We start from the raw sequence: 14,149 nt of genomic DNA on the forward strand, positions 1-14,149 counted from the left end.
TTGCGGTGGCTTCTCTTGTTGCGGAGCACGGGCTCTAGGCACACAGGCTTCAGTAGTTGTGGCTCACGGGCTCAGTAGTTGTGGTGCGCAGGCTCAGTTATTGTGGTGCATGGGCTTAGTTGCTCCACGGCATGTGGGATCTTCCCGGACCAGGGCTCAAACCCGTGTCCCCTGCATTGGCAAGTGGATTTTTAACCACTGCACCACTAGGGAAGCCCCTATTCTAGTATTTTAAATGGGAAAAATAATCATGCATTCCATATTCATACAAAAAATCCAACTAATTTTCCTAAATATCACTAACTACACTCTTTAACTTACATAACATTCCATTTATTATATCTACATGAGATAAGCATTTAAAATACTGATCATCCTATCACTTATATGTGGAATCTGAAATATGACACAAATGCACTTATCTACAAAACAGAAACAGTCTCACAGACATAGAGAACACACTTGTGGTTGTCAAGGGGGAAAGGGGTGGGGAAGGGATGGACTGGGAGTTTGGGATTAGTAGATGCGAACTATTATATATAGAATGTATAAACAATGAGGTCCTACTGTATAGCACAGGGAATGTTATTCAATATTCTGTGATAAACCATAATGGAAAAGAATTTTTTAAAGAAAGTATACTTGTGTATAATTGAATTACTTTGCTGTACAGCAGAAATTAACATGACATTGTAAATCAACTGTACTTCAATAGAAAAAAAATTTTTAAATAAAATACTAATCATCCCATTATTCAACACTTGATGCGCTTATCAATGGTATGTTTGTATGCAGCTCTCAAAGATAGTATACAGTATCAGATTTAAGTTGTGTCTTCCTTCTACATTGCAATGAACATGCACTGTAATGTGAACAAACAAGGACGAACTATGTTAAAAATACATACTAAATCTTGGAAACTAAAATTTTTATAAAATGAGGCAATTTAAAAAATAGTTCCTTTCCAATTGCCCAAGTGAGCTTCAGTGATGGGAGGGAAGGGGGACTGTGGTCTTGGTAGAGGTTTGGTGATGGGTGAAAGTTGAGAGAGAGTGAGCTAGTGAAGGAGTGAAGTAATGCAGTACATGCCACAGGTGTGTCCAGGTCTAAATTCAAGATATAGTTAGACAGTCTTCTCAGCTTGGCAACTGAGACTCAATGCCAAGGATTCTCAATTGAAAATCCTCACCTGAATCAAAAGGACAAATACTAAAACAGACAATAAAACAGCTCCTCAAAATGGATAACATTCCCTTATCTTGCAGTATGTGGCTCCCAATAATAAAATTGTGCGTGGGAATGCATTTCTGAATGTAATACTTCTGCTCATGCTATAATCACAGTTATTTATAACACTAATCATTTCCTGTGCGTGAGCTAAAATATCTTTTAAACATCTGGCACAGGGTATTCAGAGTTGCTCTTCTTCCCCTTTCTCTTTTTCTGACTAACAGTGAGCCTTAGGTTGAACAAGTTTCCTTTAAGTTCTTCAACATTGTCCCTATGTAACTATAGCCATATAAATATAAGGTTAGAGTTATATAAAGGCATATACTTAGCAATAAATACACTTGATTAGCAGCATCTGTGATTTTTTTGCTTGCAGTTGATCACTTCCCCAAAATGTTGATAGTTAGCAACTAATTGGCAGGGTTGGTTTCCTGGAAGACATTTTTACTTAATGTCTCAGTGCATTTGGGTACACTGCTACAGACTGGGTAGCTTATAAACAACAGAACTTTGTTTGTCATAGTTCTGGAGGCTGGGAAGTCCAAAATCAAGGTGCCAGCATGGCTGCCCTCTAGTGAAGCTCTCCCTGGCTCATAGCCAGTGTCTTCTCACTGTGTCCTCACAAGATGGAAGAACCTAGGGAGATCTGTGGAGTCTCTTTTGTAAGAGCACTAATCCCATTCATGAGGGCTCCAACCTCATGACCTAATCACTCCCCCACCTCCTAGTATCATCACTTCTGGAGGTTAGGATTTCAGCATATGAATTTTGGGGGGGTACACAAACATTCAAATCATAGCCCTTAATAATGTGAAGATGATATCTACAATGTACAACCCATGTAAACAGGGACAGCAAGGATTCATCCTATCTGGAAAAGGTCATTTATTACAGTGGGTTTTGATTTAGAGTGAATTTGGAGTAAAATTGTTTGCAATCTTCAGATGGTGAGAATTCAGAAAGTCAGGGATGCCTGTATTTTTGCCCAAGCTCATAGATTGCTCCCTAGTAAAGACTTAGCTGGTATCCCTGATATTTAAGAGAAAGTCAAATGGGCACATTAATTCATTATTCTTCACAGTTCCTTAATCTATTTGAAGAGATAGACACAGAGATAAACAGGAAGGGTACTTATTCAGACTCTTGTGAATACCCAAATCTGTGAGTACTATTAAGGCATATAATTTTTCCACAGGAGGCAATAAATTTGAAATTTAAAAATTGATGTCACCTCTTCAGAATCTTGCTGAGATTAACTGCCTACTTGATAGTGAATAAAGAACAAAACCACAAGGAAATCAATCCTGTTGGTCAATCATGTAAATCATATTTGTGTCTCAAGGAAAGAACAGATTCAGAAGCCACGGAGTCTCTCACCAATGACTGAATGGAAAACACGGAATCTTTGGAAGCCAGGAATCCACTCCACTATATTGTCAACTCACCAGAAAGCTGTAGTCAGACCATGTTTTTCCCTCTCCAAAGTAATTTCTCAACATTGTAGAGTTAGGATTTCAGGTTATGAGCATGTTATGGGGCAATATTTTAAATATGCATTTGAAAAATGTTTTTGTACTTTAAAAAATTGAAGTTGGAGACAATAACAAATACACCACCTTCCTTGGGAACACCAGTTCTGCATTCTCCAAAATGCAGGAAGCAATGGAGGAAGCATCTCCATTTGTAAATGGGCAAGCGGCCCTCTAACACACTGAGGTTTTCAGATTCACCTCTCACCCTCAACGCCCCACCAACACCATACTGACCGCTAGGGGGTGCTGCTCCCTTTCTAATACTTCTGCTCAGGTACAAACATTCAATTGTTTCTTTTTCATCTGGAATTTATAGCTGAAATATTTAAGCAAAAACTTTGCTCAAGGGACCAGGATAACAAAAGAAAGATGAGGATGAAAAGTGATTAGTGAATGTATTACAAAACTTCTGGAAAGTCATGTTAACAGGTTTGGACTTTTTCCCAGGGCAATGCAGAACCATTGAAAAATTTTAAGCATGAAATAAGCTAATTAAAGTTGTATTTTCAAAAGAGCATTCTGGCTACCATATAAAGACTGGATTAGAGAGGTGAAAATATTGAAACAAGGAGACCAATTGAAAGACTATTATAGTACCCAAGATAAAAGATGGTGGTGACCAGAAATAAAATAGTGTGTCTGGTGATGGCTGACTGGCACCTGTTGGGATGGGCGTAGGATGGAAGAGGATACGAGTCAGTACAGTAGGAGATGAAGAGATATTGGACAGGAACAACTGAGTAGAATTCAGAAGATGCTGTGGGATAAAGTGAAAGAGCAATTTGACTGACTGACCTGATGGATTTTCTCTGAGATTGAGGAAAGCGTTCCCTAACTGAAGCCAAGCTACTCAGCTATTCAGAGACATCCTGGTGATGCAAAAGAAACTGGAGCAGCCTGGCAGTAGAAAGCAGAGAGCAATCATTTCTGGGAAGACAAAAATGTGGCATTCTATAAATGAGCATCTCTGTTTTCTAGGAACTGTGCTAGGTGTTTGAAATACACAGAAGTCAAGCATCCTTATTTTTATTATAATTTCCTCCTTTAAAAAATCACATTATAAGACAGAGAACTGTCTTCCCTTTGCTCCATTATTTGGCACATAATAGGTGGTAAATAAATATTGGCTGAAGGGATGGGTGGATAGAGAATACAAATGATAATTGTTTGGATACAGAGCACTGTATCCAGAGCACTGTATTCAGAACCGAGCTCTTTCCTTTTCTATTGTGGCAATCTTATTTTAGCCATTTGAAAATATTAGGATTATATATGTGTCATTTTCCAACAACTATATTGACTAGGTTACCCTTAATCAGATAATAATCATCATTTTCATTTGTAGGGATATCGCAGTTGGAAACAAAATTGCATTGACAAATGCAGAGGAACAGTTCCAGATAGGTGGTCAGGGCAGGAAGCAATTGGCAAGAACCTTAGTTCATTTGCATTGAGCTTAACTGGCAAGGCTTACAACACATCGTGTCTTACATATCATATTATATAATTGGGTAGCAAGAATCAATAATAAAACAATGTATTTTAGCTTAACATTGGCACGTGGAAAATTCAGCCGTGGTCTTGCTGAATGAGACAGTCGATGCGTGTAATTAAGAAGAGCCTAGTTAGGGCTTTCCTGGTGGCGCAGTGGTTGAGAGTCCGCCTGCGGATGCAGGGGACGCGGGTTCGTGCCCCGGTCCGGGAGGATCCCGCGTGTTGCAGAGCGGCTACGCCCGTGGGCCATGGCCACAGAGCCCGCGCGTCCGGAGCCTGGGCTCCGCGGCGGGAGAGGCCGCAACAGTAAGAGGCCCGCGTACCACAAAAAAAAAAGCCAAATAAATAAATATAAAACCCCAATAAGGCTTAGGAAAAAACCCACTCTGCTGCGTGTTACAATGGGCAGAACCATATTTTTTATGACACGCTGTCTTTAGAGACCCTTCCGACCTCACTGAGCTCAGGGAGCCCATTTTTTTTAGCTTTTCCTACCAGTCTTCTCAGCTTACTAAAGACAGCCAGTAAAGCACATTTTAATGGCAGTGGTGTTTTCCTCACCGATCTAATGATCATGGCAAGATGGAGAGTCTTCAGGGCTGAAGTGATGGTGAGAGGATGGGTGGAAAGGATGCTTATAATACTGAATCCAACATGGATGTCCTCTGAAGTCTTTGAATTCATACCTCCACCTCATGCAAAGGAATTTGTCCTCTTCGATATAATTTAACGCAATCAGTCATTCGTTGTAGGCTTGTATTCGTTAATCCAGTCAACACGCTTTTAGGATCACAGTTGATTTCCTGAGCCAGCTCAAAGAATGGCAACACTTGCATCAAAATATAAGCTATCTGAAAATATTCCCTCCTCAACCAAGCATCTTCAAAATCCATTTTCATTAATATTCTAAAAAATTTTATGACGTGAATTAGTAAATTCCTGCAATCCCTTATCCTGTAATCCTCATTCTCCCCACTCTGGTACTATGTTTCACTCTGAGCTTGAATTCCGGTTATCAGCCAAGCCACAGTGAGACTCAGGGGGCTTGACTGTTAGCTTTCTTCTGCAAGGGAAGTGAGCTTCCCTAGCACAGGCAAAGAGAGACGAGTATCTCAGAGGATTTGGGGGGGGGGCGGTTTAGACTCTCCACGTCCTAAGTGTGTCCTAATAATTGCTCTTCTAATCGTCAGGATCCTAGTTTTTCCTGATCCTTGTCTTAATTGTTTTACCTAATCCTGATCATTTTACTTGAAAGACATAGTGAGGTTGTGAATTCAACTAATATTGTAATAAAGCAGCCCTAGAATTTATCTTTAGGTTTGATTTTCAGTGACTTCAGGCTCCATCCATCACTGGAAAGATTTGGAGTTTCATACTGTGCTTTGAGGAAAACTTTTTAAGATTTGAGAGTGCCTTTGAGAACAATTCTCTTGCCTAGTGCCCCAGAGATTTGCCCCAGGTGAACACAAACTGGAGATTACCTGTCCCACCACTGGGTACTGTTGGCTTCCCAGCCTGGAATCTGAACTTTTGTCACTGCTTCAGTTCGATTTTTTTCAATTCGAATATGCATGAAATATACTATAATAATCATTTGGGTCGGTGAGGGGCTTGTGATTTTTAAAAGTTGAACAAATGCTAAGTTATTGGGCATTTTGACATTTATGCTGACTATATGTGAGCTCTTGGACTTGTCTCCAAAGGCCCTGACAAAATGATGACAGGCCATCTCTTCAGAGAATATAGCTCATCAGATTGTGTGATAACACGTGCTCAGAATTTCATCTAATTATTGCCCATCTTCAATCCACTTTAGAATATGACACACATAAGTTAAAAAGAACTCTGATAATTAATGACTTATATTTTTGTTACCTCTAGCTTTACACTGACGATAGCTTATTAAATTTCTGTGACTTGTGACATATAGAATCTGATCCCCATCAAGAAAAGGCACAGAGGGGACTTCCCTGGTGGCGCAGTGGTTGAGAGTCCGCCTGCCGATGCAGAGGACATGGGTTCGTGCCCCGGTCCGGGAGGATTCCACGTGCCGCGGAGTGGCTGGGCCCGTGGGCCGTGGCTGCTGGGCCTGCGCGTCTGGAGCCTGTGCTCGGCGACGGGAGAGGCCGCAGCAGTGAGAGGCCCGCGTACCGCAAAAAAAATAAAGAAAGAAAGAAAAAGAAAAGGCACAGAGGGGTTATGTAATGCATGCCACATAATCACCTCCAGAATATAAATATGATTAGACAACCCCACACTGGCCTTTCTGAAGAGATAAAAGAAAACGTTCGTTGGCCATGCCCAGATGGCATCACTGGCTATCTGCCCAATATATAAATTTCTTACCATACAGCTGACTAGGCAAGAAGAAAAAAAAAAATCTACCAGTAATTTGACAAACATTATATATAATACTGAGTGTTCATATTTCATATTTTAGGTAGTCACTTAATTCAGATGGCAAATAGGGTCATCTTTAATTTTGAGACTTGTGATTTTCTTTGTGATAAAAATGAACCCATTCCTGTTTCCTCACTCACTGGTTACATGTGATGAAGTAGTTAATCTTGAGGGTGGGTGAAATTCCTGAGCTTTCCTAATGCTAAACCATAATAAATTTTTATTTTATTTTGCTTTCAATTTTATTTTATTTTTTTAACATCTCTATTGGAGTATAATTGCTTTACAATGGTGTGTCATAATAAGATTTTAAATGGCTTTTAAAACAGGGCAGGGATGCAGTTTCTGAGTTAGGCTCCACCATATGTATGTATATATTTGGCCTGAAAATTCACTTCAGAGACAGGACAAGGAAAAAAAAAATGACAAGATAGTGTGTCAAAGGTGAAGATGACAGAGAAAGGGCTAGGGTCTAGATAGTAATCTCACATCAGCTTTCTTACTACACAGGAATAAAAGATAATATATTATTTTTATATCACTGTGGTCTATGTTGTCTATATATGCTACTATATAACACTGTGTTTTCCCTAAGCCCATACATAATGATGCTTTTTATGTTTATACTTTTATAAAGTATAAGTTATACTTTTATAAATAAATAAAAGTATAACTTATACTTTTATAAATAAGTATAAAGCCCATTTTATACTCATTTATAAAAAGAAGCCATGTTTCTAAGGACTAAATGCAAGAATGAATACTACAGTAGGTAGACTAGCTCAGGGGGCAGAAATCAAAATTTCCTGAGGAATTGTGATTACAATGCGAGGTCCTGCCACAAAATGTGACAAGGAGCTGCAAAGAGCAGAGAATTGTAAATCTTTGGGGAAGGTGGTATGGAGAATTAAGTTTGGGTATGAGAGGCAAACCGAAGTCTGTGCATGAGGGGCAACCGTGAAGTGACGTGTCAGATTAAACTCATGTGCCACACCTAAGTGTGGTCTCCTCCACCCTCAAAATTGTAGCCTAAGGAATGCTTCACGGTGCAAAAGATTCTCTGTAGGGCTCCTCCTTTGTGACTACCCAGAGCGTATTCTTTTGAATTTATGGGCATGGAAAAATTTTAAAGAGGAAGATGCTTTTTAAGAAATAACCAAATATCATTGGAATGTGGACAATTTAACTGGATAGTGCTATTTTTTAGAAGAAGAAGGGGAAAGAGAAAGGAGATAATAAAATAATAAAGATGATTTTCCTGCATATCTGATAAATTAATTTTAAAATAATTACATTTACAACTTATATATGCATGCTCCTATGTGTACGGCACATCTACTCAAACATTTATATTGATATAACATTACATTATGATATATGACATTGATATAACATTATATTATAATAATGATATAACAACATTACATTAGTTGTTCTGAAAACAGGAAAAGTAATTAATTTCAATTTGGACTATAGGTTTTATGTGATTGATTCACATAGAATATGTTCACAGCGCCCCTGTCAACTCTGGGGATGGATAAAAATTATAGAGAAATACAAAATACATGGAGAAAGCATGAAACTTCGTGTAAAAACCATAACTAATGGTAGCTTTAACTGCGTCAAGACAGTAACCTTGTAAAAAAGGAGCTGACACAAATCAGCTCTCAATACACCATATATGAGATCAGTCAGTGGGTGGAGCTGCCACTTAGAGCACTTACTGTGTACAAAACACTATCAATTACTTTACATACATTATCTTGTTTCTTTCTCAGAACAGTCCTATTACATGGGGATTACTATGATTGACTTTAAATAGAGGTTTAGAGAGGTGAACTAAGCTCACACAGCTAATTAGTGGCAAAGCCAGTTTTTGAAACTGTGTCTGTGGAACGCCAGATTCTCCACTCTTAATCCTTTAAATCTTCCTTAATGTTTTTGTAAAAAGTAAACAAGAGGTATTATAAAATGGATGTGTTCTGATTACATTGAAACCATTACTCTAAAGTCTGCCCTTGGAGCAAGTGCACACATGTGTGCGCATGCACACGACACTTAGTGACTTGCACGCGAGCGCATGCACACACACACACCCCTCATCCAGATGCATGAATTCCTTCTCTCTTGCCTTTTATCATTTGTCTTCCCTCACTTCCTCCCTGTCACCCTTCCATCAGACTCTGCCTCAACCTTGCCATTACTACTCATTTCACCTAAATCCCACCCTTACTTCTCTTTTTCCCCAAAGGCAGGGACCTTGGTGTGTGTGTGGGGTAATAGAAAGAGGTCCCCCACACCCAGCTCCAGGCCATGGATCCATTTAACTCTGTCTGAGAAGTCTCATTTCCCAGCAGACTATGTGCCTCAATCCCAAAACCCTTCTCTAATCCATAGGCAGAGATGCCCCGAGTTATCTCAGTGTCATTTTCCTCTGAATTGTACCATCTTCCTTTAGGTCCTAGGAGGCATATCTTCACCATCTGTTTTCTTTTCTTAATGAGGTTAGGAGGGAACACATGGGAGGGGTGCAGGAGGAAACCTTTGCTACACTTAGATGGTTTCTAAAGTGTGTTACCCTCCTGGATAGAAATAAGCCTGTTAAAAGACTATTCAGTATGCAGTGCTATACGTCAATTATATCTCAACAAAACTGGGAGAAACAAAGTATTCAGTAAGTGGGGCTGCTGACCTGATATTGCCCACTCTGGGCACCAAGTCTTGACCATAATAGGCAGGAGGTCAGTGACTGTGTCTATCTTCCAAAGTGCTCTGGGGAAAGGGGGGTGAGGTGGAGGGGGAATTCTTCGACTCCAGATTTCATTAAAGTACCAGCAGGATTTGTGAGAAACGACTGAATCCACACTACGGAATAAGAACTAATTTAACCATAATTATGTATGATAAACAAATGCTACACATTGTTCCTAATATTAATTTCCAATTCCTTTCTCAATAAAGAATTGCTCTAAAGATGCCACTGGTTAAGAATGGCTAAAAGAATAGTCTCTGTTCTACTCTAGTCTAAATGTCTCTTCTCCAATATGTTGTCCAAATTATCTTTTACTTTCATTTAAATTATTATTATTATTTTTTATGATACTCAAGACTGTTCCTGTCCCATACTGGGATGTCATATCTATCTCTCTGCTTCAGGGCCCTTGTTACTAATCAGTAAACTATCACTATATGCAATTGCTTAAAGTTCAGATTTTAAACAACAGAGTCATTATCATAGAATTGCCAACATTTGTTTTCAATATGTTCGTGAAGATGCCTGAACTGAGCAGTTTTTGCTCCAGGAATAGTGTAAAGCAACTAACAAGCCTACCGAAATGAGCTTAGTGGGGAAAAGGCAAGTTAGCAGAAGGATACAGGGGTACCTTATGGTCTAGGATAGGACCTAGGATAGGAAATGCAACTAGGCTTCTTCAGTAGGGACTGGAACTTGGAACTGGAAAGTTATAAACCAGTTACTCTGTCCACATTCACGTGATTTCTTGTTTCTGCTTCTCTGTGTGCAAATGCTTCACTCTCTCTCTTCCAGATCAGCTTTTTGCTTCTCCCAGTGCATGGGAGAATGCGGCCACCCCATCGGCCCAGATTGTACTTCCCTTCCAATTCACACATTCTGTGAAGATCTGGAGTCTCTACAGACCAAATCCATATTTGCAAGAAAGCGAAAAGATTGACCAGTGGGAATCAGATTTCCACCCTGGGGCCAACAGAAACCAGGGTGTGGGCCATGATGGGAGTCAGGTTTCTGAGAAGGACGTGAGGGAAGGTTCTTTAGGGAGGGGCCTTGGGATGGGAAGAACAATGGCTTCTTGCTCTGGGATAAATGGCTTCTCTCATGGTATGGTGCTGATGGGGTTCCTGCTACCACTTCTTTCTGACTGCTCTTTTCTTTTTGCTTCCATATCCTTTGGCCGGACAAAAAATTTCCGACCAAAGTCAAAGGTGCAAACTGATCAGCCACTGGGCTTCATAATGAACTCCAGGACAAGTCCCAGGTATTACCATTAAATATGTCCCTGGCAACAGCAGCTCAAGGGTGTAGCTCATCGGCCATGTCTCCTCTTGCTTCGGAGACAAGAATAGAAGCAAAGAGGGAGGAGTAGAATCAAACCTCTTTCTTCGAAAGCCAAGAATGAAGGAAAGAGCAGTTAGAAGAAGACAGTGTGTCTCCTTCCCTGTTCTAGGTTGTAAACTCCAATCAGGATTTAAATCATATCCAAGGGAAGCTCTCTCCTCCACAGAGTGAAGTCTAGAAACTGGTCAATTAATAGAGAAAAATCAATTAAATGGGAAATTATAAAAAATAATACATGCACACCTTAAACATTCTGTTTTAACTTAAAACATGCATATCTCATTTGCAAATATTTTGATGTAGGCCCAAGGCCTTTTCTTTCAATATAGAATCATTGCTTGGTGTTTTCCTTTGTACTTTTTGCCTAATCCCCAGCCACATTCTATGATCTCAAGATTTGGTTTACTTAACATGGAATGAGGGACTTCCCTGATGGCATAGCGGTTAAGAAACCACCTGCCAATGCAGGGCACACGGGTTTGAGCCCTGGTCCGGGAAGATCCCACATGCCATGGAGCAAGTAAGCCCACGTGCCACAACTGTTAAGCCTGCGAGCCACAACTACTGAGCCCACATGCCACAACTACTGAAGCCCATGCACCTAGAGCCCGCAACAAGAGAAGCCGCCACAACAAGAAGCCCACACACTGCAATGAAGAGTAGCCCCCGCTCGCTCCAACTAGAGAAAGCCTGCATGCAGCAACGAAGACCCAACGCAGCCAAAAATAAACAGATAAATAAATAAAATTAAAAAATAAAATAAAATGGAATGAAGACCTTTATGAAACAGACTAAGTTCAAAACACTAGATGTTTACTACTTTTTCTCCCTCTTTCAAGAACATTTTTAGTGACTTGTGTTCATTGAGTCTTTCTGAAAGATTCAATTTAGTTTTCATCAAAATAACAATTCTCTTTCTTTTTGCCCTCATAATTCATGGTAAATATAATAATAAATTAAAATATGTAACTAGAGTGACAAATACAACTGGCATAAACATATGTGGGAACCAACCCAGCAGTTTCTTGGTAAAGCAACAACTCAGCTGGTGAGAGTGAAGTTGCATTGTGCACGGAAACAGTGCTGTGCAAACTTGAGTGTGCATCAGAATCACCTGGAGGGCTTGTTAAAGCACAGATTGCATCTCAAATATGACACAAATGAACTTATCCAGGAAACAGAAACAGACTCACAGACATAGAGAAGAGACTTGTGGTTGCCAAGGGGGATGGAGGGTGGGGAAGGGATGGATTGGGAATTTGGGGTTAGCAGATGCAAACTGTTATATATAGGATGGATAAACAACAAGGTCCTACTGTGTAACACAGGGATCTATAGTCAATATCCTGTAATAAACCATAATGGAAAAGAAAAAAATAATAGAAAAAAAGGAAAAAAATATCGAAAATTATGAAAGTCTAAAAAGATGGTTAACTTTAAAATGATCTAAAAATTTATGTTTCAGTTGGTTAAACAATAAATGTCTATTGCTGTCTGGTAGGCCTGGACTTCTCTTAATGGGCTTAATTCATTGAATGTTCTATTTTTTTTTCAAAACTTGCCTTAGCTAATATTCTAAAGGATAATTTCCCAAAATAAAGTCAATAGATTTCTTCACATTAAAAAAACACACACGGGCTTCGCCGGTGGCGCAGTGGTTGGGAGTCCGCCTGCTGATGGAGGGGACGCGGCTTCGTGCCCCGGTCTGGGGGGATCCCACATGCCGCGGAGCGGCTGGGCCCATGAGTCATGGCCACTGGGCCTGTGCATTCGGAGCCTGTGCTCTGCAACGGGAGAGGCCACAACAGTGAGAGGCCCGCGTACTGCAGTAAAAACAAAAAACAAAAAAAACACACACACATACATATTGTAGAACTTTATCTGGTCTGATCTTGCATTTTTAACAAGTTATCAGAGGATGCTGATGCTTCTTGTCAGAGGGGAGGGTGGCAGACATTGAGAATAACTGTTAACTGATGTAGGCAACATTTTGGACATTTTAAGAGTGATTGTTAGTGCCATACAATCCAGTAGGCTGATTAGATGAAGTGTGACTATGAGAACTCTCCCTGTACTTCTCTATCAGTCCCTCACCTGCTTATCCAGGTGTTCTGTGTTTAGCTTCAGAGGCTCAGTCACCCTGGGCTCTGGTCCTGTCTTTGCAAGTAAATGTGTGATCTGGGATGGTCACTTAACTTCAACAATTCCCAATTTACTCATCTGTAGAAAATTGGTATAATAATCTTTTTCCAGGGACAAATGACTTTATTACTCATTGCACGGCAAGTGGCATGAGCATCAACATGTTCATGCTGGTGGCTTTGGCCACCAAGTCTCACCAGGTCTGACACAATATGAGCCAGATGGATGCTATGCACACAGTGGATTTGTGGTGCAGCTGAGGAACACTGAGCTTGGAGAATACACTGCTTTCATAGCAAGCACTAAACGAGTCTGCTCTTGAGCTAGAAGACATTATTTCTCAAGTTTACCATCTGTATAAAAGTAATCCTGAGAAATAGCTCCAGTAAGAGTAGACAGGGCTTTGTAGTCCTGGAAGACACAGCAAGAGTAGTACAAGAGGCCCTGGAAGGAATGTCTCTCCCAACACTAGGCACTTGTACAAGGTGCAGAATTGCTTTATCCAAGCATATGCACATTTTACAACCTGACACCCATTGCCAAATTGCCCTTCAGAGAACTTGTACCAGATTACATTCCCACCAAGACTGCACAAGAGGGCCCATTTCTCCACATTCTCACTGACACTGGGTATTACAAGCCTTTTTAAACAATTGAAGTACAGTTGATTTACAATATTGTGTTAATGCCAGATACAACACAGCGATTCAGTTTTATATATATATAAAACTATATATATATATATATATATAGTTTTTCAGATTCTTTTCTATTATAGGTTATTATAAGATATTGAATATAGTTCCCTGTGCTATACAGTAGGTCCTTGTTGGTTATATATTTTATATATAGTAGTGTGTATCTGTTAATGTCATACTCCTAATTTACCCCTCCCCCCTTCCCCTTTGGTAAGCAAAAGTTTTTTTCTACATCTGTGAGTTTTTGGTTTGTAAATAAGTTCATTTGTATTATTTTTAGATTCCACATATAAGTGATATCATATAATATTTGTCTTTCTCTTTCTGACTTATTTCACTTGGTATGATAATCTCTAGGTCCATCCATGTTGCTGCAAATGGCATTATTTCATTCTTTTTCATGGCTGAGTAATATTCCATTGTACATATGTACCATATCTTCTTTATCCATTTATCTGTTGATGAACACTTAAGTTGCTTCCATGTCTTTGTTATTGTAAATAGTGCTGCTATGAGCATTGAAGTGCATGTATCTTTTTGAATTAGAGTTTTCATCTTTT

This window comes from Stenella coeruleoalba, assembly GCF_951394435.1.
Source record: "Stenella coeruleoalba genome assembly, chromosome: 3".
In the NCBI taxonomy this organism is placed as follows: Eukaryota; Metazoa; Chordata; class Mammalia; order Artiodactyla; family Delphinidae; genus Stenella; species Stenella coeruleoalba.